Source organism: Amblyraja radiata, chromosome 22, assembly GCF_010909765.2.
Source record: "Amblyraja radiata isolate CabotCenter1 chromosome 22, sAmbRad1.1.pri, whole genome shotgun sequence".
Taxonomy (NCBI): Eukaryota; Metazoa; Chordata; class Chondrichthyes; order Rajiformes; family Rajidae; genus Amblyraja; species Amblyraja radiata.
The window spans coordinates 1503717-1509716 of record NC_045977.1 but is presented as its reverse complement, the minus strand read 5'-3'; positions in this window follow the sequence as shown (position 1 = coordinate 1509716).

Genomic DNA, 6000 nt, shown 5'->3' with positions numbered 1-6000 from the left:
ATAAACCTCGTGAACCTACACTGCGAGTCCCTCAATAGCAAGAATGTCTTTCCTCAAATTAGACCAAAACTGCACGCAATATTCCAGGTGTGGTCTTACCAGGGCCCTGTACAACTGCAGAAGGAACTCTGCTCAACTCCTCTTGTTAGGAAGTCCAACATGCCATTAGCTTTCTTCACTGCCTGCTATACCTGCATGCTTACTTTCAGTGACTGATGTGCAAGGACACCCAGGTCTCGTTGTACTTCCTCTTTTCCTAACCCGACACCATTCAGATAATAATTTGCCTTCCCGTTCCCACCAAAGTGGATAACCTCACATTTATCCACATTATACTGAATCTGCCATGCATCTTGCCCATTCACCCAACCTGTCCAAGTCACTCTGCATCCTCATAGCATCCTCCTCACAGTTTACACTGCCACCCAGCTTTGTGCCATCTGCAAATTTGCTAATGTCCTTCATCTAAATCATTAATGTATATTGTAAATAGCTGCGGTCCCAGCACCGAGCCTTGCGGTACCCCACTAGTCACTGCCTGCCATTCTGAAAGGGACCCGTTAATCCCTACTCTTTGTTTGCTGTCTGCCAACCAATTTTCTATCCATGTCAATACCCTACTCCCAATGCCTAGAGCTCTAATTTTGCCCACTAATCTCCTGTGTGGGACCTTATCAAAGGTTTTCTGAAAGTCCAGGTACACTACATCCACTGGCTCTCCCTTGTCCATTATACTTGTTACATTCTCGAAAAATTCCAGGAGAATTGTCAAGCATGATTTCCCCTTCGTAAATCCATGCTTGGACAGATCCTGTCACTGCTATCCAAACCCATTACATCTTAATAATCGACTCCAGCATCTTCCCCACCACTGGTCAGGCTAACTGGTCTAGAATTCCATGCTTTCTCTCTCCCTCCTCTCTTCAAATGTGGAATAACATTAGCTACCATCCAATCCACAGGAACTGATCCAGAACCTATAGAACATTGGAAAATGATCACCAATGCGTCCACGATCTCTAAAGCCAACTCCTTGAGTACCCTGGCATGAAAATAGGCCCTTCCGCCCACTGAGCCCACTCCGACCAGCAATCATTCTCACCATCCTACACACTAGCGACAATTTACAAGTTTACCATTTTTACGGAAGCCAATTATCAAAGGTATCAAAGGTATTTTATTAGTCACATTCACATACACCGAGGTGTAGTGAGGTGAAATGCTTTTTGCCATTTTGCAGCACACAAAAAAAGAATACAGACATAACACCAATGAGAGTCTTAACCTCCAAACCCGTCTTTGGAGTGTGGGAGGGAACAGGAACCCCCTCCCCCCCCCAGAAATCCCATGCAGCCACAGGGAGAACATACAAATTCTGTACAGACTGCGCCCCTAGTCAGGATTGAACCAGGGTCTCTGGTGCTGTATGGCAGAAAAACTATTGCTGGACAACTGAGCTGTCCTGTTCTCTATGAAGAAGCTAGTTCTTAAACCACATGACCAAGTCACGGTGAATCCTGTACATCTTAATCTTCTGGCTTAGCCGACCATGATGAAATACTCATCCTGTAACTGTGACCCCTGTTTTCAGATTCCACAGCCCACGGAAACATTTCCACGTGTATTAAAACCGAGTGATCCCTGTAAGAATTGTGTACAATTTAATGAGATCTCATCTTGTAAACAAGCCTGGTTTGCACAATGTCTCATGTGCAGCAGACTGCCCAACCCTGAAACCAATCCAATGTATCTTCTTTGTACTCTCTCTATGGCAAGTATATATTTTTTAAAGTATAGGAATTAATGCTGCTCAATACGCTTATGAGTGCAGTCTCACCAAGACTCTGCATAATTGTAGTATGCAGTGTGGCAGCACGGTGGCACAGCGGTTCAGTTGGTGCCTCACAGCGCTTTCAGCGCCTGAGGCCCGGGTTCGAACCCAGCCACGGGTACTGTCTGTACGGAGTTTGTACATTCTCCCCATGACCGCGAGGGTTTTCTCCAAAATCTTCGGTTTCCTCCCACATTTCAAAGACGTACAAGATTATAGATGAATTGGTTTGGTATGAGTGTAAATTGTCCCGAGTGTGTGTAGGATAGTGTTAATATGCAGGGATCGCTGGTAGGTGCGGACTCGGTGGGCTGAAGAGCCTGTTTCCGCGCTGTATCTCTAAACTAAACTAAGCCTCTTTCCTCATGCGTGTAACTCCACTGGGAACAACACCTTGTACCATTTGCCTTCCTAATTCAAGCTGCACCTGCATGATGGCTTGAAGTGACATACAAAGCACCTGCGGTAATTTTACACCATCTCTGCTAATTAGAACAAAACAGCAAGACAAAATATTTTTTAAATGATGAAAAAAATGTTAAAATTAATTCTCAAAAAGAACCCAGGTGTCTTTGTACGCATCAGAATTGCAGTCAAATAACCAGGTCTAGTAGCACATATAGAAATGGTGCAGATGCTGGTTTAAACTGAAAATAGACACAAAAAGCTGGAGTAACTCAGCGGGTCAAACATCATCTCTGAGGAAAAGAATAGATGATGTTTCGGGTGGAGACCCTTCTTCAGATTGATAGTCAGTCTTGATTAGTACAGATGTCAGGGGTTATCAGTTGAAGGCAGGAGAATGGGGTTAGGAGGGAGAGATAGACTTGATGGGCTGATTAATGTAACTATTACTATTCTTTATGACCTTATGAAAGGGAAATGAGAGATATAGACGGTGATGTAGAGAGAAATAGAACAAATGAACCAAAGATGCAAAACAGGAACGATGATAAAGGAAACAGGCCATTGTTAGTGGGAAGTGGTGAAATCATTGGACAAAGTCAGCATGGATTTATGAAAGGTAAATCATGTCTGACGAATCTTACAGAATTTTTTGAGGTTGTAACTAGTAGAGTGGATAAGGGAGAACCAGTGGATGTGTTATATCTAGACTTTCAGAAAGCTTTTGACAAGACATATAAGAGATTAGTAGACAAACTTAAAGCACACGGTATTGGGGGTTCAGTATTGATGTGGATAGAGAACTGGCTGGCAAACAGGAAGCAAAGAGTAGGAGTGAACGGGTCCTTTTCAGAATGGCAGGCAGTGACTAGTGGGGTACCGCAAGGCTCAGTGCTGGGACCCCAGCTATTTACAATATACTAGACCAAGTGCAGGCCCGTTGGGTCTGTTTCCCCAACGCGCGTTTGCGGGGGGGGGGGTGGGGCTGGGGCATCACACTCACACTAACCACCACCCAAACACACAGACGGGGTGGGGAGAGGGGAGGGTAAGAAGAGGGAAGGGAGGGGAGAGGGGGAGGAGGAAAGGGGAGAGATTGGGGAAGGAGAGGAGACCGGGGTAGGGGGATGGGGAGGGGGAGGAGAGCGGGGAGGGCAGGAGAGGTAGCGGGGAGTGGTGCAAGAGAGAGGGCAAGGGGGTGGGGGGGGAGATGGGGATGAAGAGGGGTGGGGGTGGGGGAAGAGAGGGGGTGGGAGGGGAGGAGGGAGAGGGGTGAGGAGAGAGAGAGATGGAGAAGGGGGGAGAGAGGGGGGAAGGGGAGGAGGAGAGGGGGGAGGTGGAGGGGGTGAGAGAGGGGTGGGGGAGGGGGGGTAGAGGGGTGGGGGAAGGGGAGAGAGGGAGAGAGGGAGGAGGAGGGAGAGGGGGAAGGGGAGAGAGGGAGGAGGAAGGAGGAGGGAGAGAGGGAGTGAGGGGGGAAGAGTGGGGAGTGAGGGGGAGAGGGGTATGGGGAGATAGTTGCAGAGGGGGAGTGGGTGGAGAGAGAGGGGGGAAGGGATGGGAGAGGAGGGAGGTGAGGGGAGAGGAAGGGTGGGAGGAAAGGGGAAAGGAAAGGGGAAAGGAAAGGGGGAGAGGAAGGGGGAGAGGAAGGGGGAGAGGAAGGGTGGGAGGAAAGGGGTGAGGAAGGGGGAGAGGGAGCGTGAGGGGCGGAGAGGGAGCGGATGGGGAGAGGGAGTGGGGAGAATTTGAGGGGGGGGGCGCGCGTCGTCAGAGGTGAGGGCTGGTTATTGAATGCAAACATCTGCTCACACTGCCGGGGAGAGAGAGAGTGAGAGAGAGAGAGAGAGAGAAAGGGAGAGCGAGAACAGGGCCCGCCTGCTGCTGCTGAAAATCGATGGAGAGAAAGGGGGGGGGGGGAGAAGGGAGGGAGGAGAACTCTCAGCTTCAGACCCCGAGTACAGGGAGGGGGAGGGGAGAGGGCGGAGTGGGGGAGAGGAGAAGGGTTGGGGGGGGGGGAGAGGAAGGGGGGAGAGGTGAAGGGTTGGGGCGGGCGTGCATGAGTCGAGCCGCGGGCTGTGAACGCTCGTTCTCTCCAAAGATCCTTTAGCCGATTAGCCGCTATGGGATCTTCGGTTATTTCTGCGCAATTTGAACAATGGGGAGGGTTGGAGCGGGCGGGCGGTGTGGGGACACGGAGGCACACAGAGAGAGGCACAGAGTCCTGCCTTTTGGAGCGGAGGTTTCTGATTTGCGGCGTCTATTGAGTGGGCGACCGTGCTGGTGCGAGCGGAGGGAACGATCAAATGCAACAGAGGGCGGGTCGATGGACAGAGAGGGGACAGAGGCATCGTTTGGAGAGCCCTGGTATACAGAGTCACCGGTTTGGCACCATTTCCAATTCCCAGTTGCAGAGGTGTTGACCTGACCATGAAGGTCTGTTTTCTGGGAGGGCAGAGAGAGGGGAGAGAGAGGGGCAGAGAAAGGGGCAGAGAGAGGGGAGAGGGGCAGAGAGATAGAGGGGAGAGGCAGAGAGAGGGCAGAGGCAGAGAGAGAGAGAGAGGGGCAGAGAGATAGAGAGAGAGGGGAGAGGCAGAGAGAGGGCAGAGGCAGAGAGAGGGCAGAGACAGAGAGAGGGCAGAGGCAGAGAGAGGGCAGAGGCAGAGAGAGGGCAGAGACAGAGAGAGGGCAGAGGCAGAGAGAGGGCAGAGACAGAGAGAGGGCAGAGACAGAGAGAGGGCAGAGAGACAGAGAGACTGCTGGTGGGCGTGGGTGCGGCTTCTTTTTGGCCCCGGTCACGGCCCCATCCCAAACCTCGGGTTTTGCCCCCACTCCAGCTGGTTAGAGAGTGGGAGGCCTCGCATCGTCGGGACTTGTGAGACGCCGGCTGTGTGACAGAGCCGGGCCGGGCCCCAGCGGCTGTGAAAAGTGGCGGCGTCTTTGAGGCAGAGGTGGGCGTCAGCAGCCATTATGGTCGCTGGCCAGCAGGAGGCGACAAAATGAGTGAGTGGGGGTGGAGGATTTTATTTAAAAATGGGTACTTAAAAGAAAAAATGATTTGACGAGTGCAAAATTGAATGTAAACGTGAATGAGCTAGCGTCATGGAAAAAATGACGGAATTTAATGACAGAGTGCTGGCGTAGCAGGGAATCAAAGGCCGAATCTGACACCCACAAACACACCCAGCCAGAAACACACACACACACACACACACACACACAGAGAGTTTTAATATATAGATAGATATTAATGATTTGGACGAGGGAATTGAATGCAACATCTCCAAGTTTGCGGATGACATGAAACTGGGGGGCAGTGTTAGTTGTGAGGAGGTTACTCTATTGGTCTTTCTCAAAACAATCTACTGTGGTTTAACTCATACCTTCGTAACAGACGCATTAGAACAAGTATTGAACTTCAAATATCTTGGTGTTTGGCTCGACCCAACGCTTTCATTTACACAGCATAGTGAGACGATTACTAAAAAACTCAGCTGTAATCTAGCTATTCTTTACCGCCATATAAATTGTTTCACCTTTCAGATGAGAAAAATAATTGTCTCTCAACTACTACTACCAACACTGGATTATGCTGATATTGTCTATCAGAATACATTTGATACACATCTTCAACCCCTCAATGTAGTTTATAATAGTCTTTGCAGATTTATTTTAAGGTGTCCATATATAACTCACCACTGTTCTATGTACGAAACTCTAAACTGGTTATCCCCCCCACGCTCGAAGATGCTATCACTGGTTCCAGTTCA